This window comes from Oryctolagus cuniculus, chromosome 18 (assembly GCF_051225735.1).
Source record: "Oryctolagus cuniculus isolate XC-2025 breed Fujian yellow rabbit chromosome 18, ASM5122573v1, whole genome shotgun sequence".
Taxonomy (NCBI): Eukaryota; Metazoa; Chordata; class Mammalia; order Lagomorpha; family Leporidae; genus Oryctolagus; species Oryctolagus cuniculus.
In genome coordinates, this window is record NC_142884.1 from 18,134,758 (window position 1) to 18,137,359 (window position 2,602).

Below are 2,602 nucleotides of genomic sequence, written 5' to 3' on the forward strand. Positions count from 1 at the left end.
GGAGTCGCAGGCTGCACCTGGGAGTGCGCAAGCGTAGATCGCCCGGCTGCGGGGGGGCCCCAAGGTGAGGCCCGGGGCGATCTCCGTGCCTTCTCCGAGCCGAGAGGGGACGCGTTGGGTGGAACGGTACCCTGCTAGTCTCTACAGGGAACTCCGGGGCTAGTATATTTCGAGGCATCAGGCCCACATGCGAGGGTCTGCAGCCCCAAATCAGCGCTGTGCCCCGCACGCAGATCGCGGGCTTGACTGTCTGTTACAAGCTCCTGGGAGTGGGCTCAGTTGATCTTGCTGTATGCTTCTGTGTCCTCGGGTGTGCGTGCGCCCTCCTGTGTGGTCCCTGTGTATTCCATCTTCTCCCTAAAATCAAATGTACAGTAAAATCAAACGTACAGTAAAATAAAAATGTAGACTCTACAAAGGGGTACTGTATACTGGGGTACGTGGAAGGAAAGGTTGCTTATCTTTTGACAAATGTTTTTGTACCTTTTGCGTTATTTTCCTATGTATACATTGTTAGTGGAGGGGAGGGTGGTTAGCGGAGCGAATTTCCTAGATGCTTTTCCTCAGCTTTGTATAACAATAAAAAGCCAGGAAGCATGTTGCAAAAAAGCGGATACTTTAATTACTTGTTTTGCAAGGCGACAGAAAAAGCGACTCGTCTGAGAGTAGCCAAGACAGTGCCTGGATGGGACGATGGCTTTCAGGAAGTGCCCTGGGTGTTGCTGTTTTTTTTTTTAAATTTATTTTTTATTTATTTTTATTTTTTGACAGGCAGAGTGGACAGTGAGAGAGAGAGACAGAGAGAAAGGTCTTCCTTTGCTGTTGGTTCACCCTCCAATGGCCGCTGCACTGCGGCCAGCGCACCGCGCTGATCCGATGGCAGGAGCCGGGTGCTTCTCCTGGTCTCCCATGGGGTGCAGGGCCCAAAGACTTGGGCCGTCCTCCACTGCACTCCCTGGCCACAGCAGAGAGCTGGCCTGGAAGAGGAGCAACTGGGACAGAATCCGGCGCCCCGACTGGGACTAGAACCCGGTGTGCTGGCGCTGCAAGGCGGAGGATTAGCCTAGTGAGCCGCAGCGCTGGCAAGGGTGTTTAAGGTCTTGCTGTTTTTATTTTTTAATGAGGCACCTATTGAGCAGGGGTTTTTACATAATGTATGCTTTTTTGCTTGGGGCACATGGAGTTAACAGGGGTCTTTTGGGGACAGTCTAGATGGGAGTAGCTTAGAACCAGCTTCCTCTCTGGTGCACTCTAGTTCTGGGTGGAAGATTTGCGACTAGCTTGAAAATGTGGCCGTAGGCTCATACACAAAACGACAAAACGTGATGTTAACAGTGGGGAGAGGTCCTTGCAGCCAGCTAAAAGCCTGAGGGACCCACAGACCTCTAGCCCAATCAGAGGGCCTCATACATTATAAGTTTAAAATATGTAACAGTGATTTTCTCATTTGCTCAACTCTCTCATGAAAGTGAATACATACGGACACAGCATTCTGTCAGCACGTCCATCCCCCCAGATTTGGAGCCTCTGGCCGGCCATATGAGTGAAAAGCAAAGGATTTTTCAGTGGGATCTCATGACCTAAGCATTGGCAATGAAAGATGTTTCTCAATCTGTAAGGTTTTAAAACACTTTTTTGGAAGATGTATTTATTTGTTTGAAAGGCAGAGTTACTGTTAGGAAAAGTTTCAGATTGGTGCCTCTTCACATGGGGCACCAAATTGAAATCGGACAAGACCCCCTAAAATTTACCCTGAAATGTGGCCCCTTGAAGTTCCCTAGAAATGCTACTGGAATTTGGGGTGTCTTATGATCTCACCATGGGCTTATTACTAAATCCCCGATATTAATAAGCCCAAGAGGGTTCTTGCCTAATATTTAGAGAAGAATTCTAAATACCGGCACAGATAAATGAGGCAGCATGGTACGTTTTAAGCTTTTATTTAGTGAGAAAGATGCATAGGAGAGTGAGAGCTTTATTTAGGGGAGAGAAGTGAATGGGGGTTCATAACGAGCGCCAGGAACCAGCCACGTGGAAGAGCATCTAGGCCAGGAAGCCCAGAGCACATGGCCCGAAGGCCATGCGCCCTGGAGGGGCAGGGCTACAGCAAGCCCTGTCCTGGCAAGAGGCCAGGGAAAAAGAGCAGGGCCCGGGCACACTGTGCCCTAGGCTTTTAACCCACACCAAAGAGGAGTGGTTAATTAACCTGATTGGCTGGTGGGCACCCCGGTGTGGCCAGGTAGGGGAATGAGGCCACACAGGGGCATGGCAAAGGCATCAGGTAGGAGCATGAGGTCACACAGGGGCGTGCTCTTCCAGTTCACAAATCTGATCAATTTTAACCTGTATGCCTGCCTACTTCAAAATGTTAGGAAAGGAGGCATAGAATAGAAAGGAGGCAGTGTATGAATACAGCCAGACTGAATTTATTCAAAGAAAATAAATCCGTAGAAGTGAGTGACCCATGTGCCCATGATGGAACACGTGGCAGAGGGCCCTGACCCTAAGGGGCCGGGACTTTTTATATTTTAGGAGGGCTGGGGATAAGGGTGAGGTAAGGGGCAGCAGGCAGAGGGGAATCCCTGGAACTGGTCTTTCAATC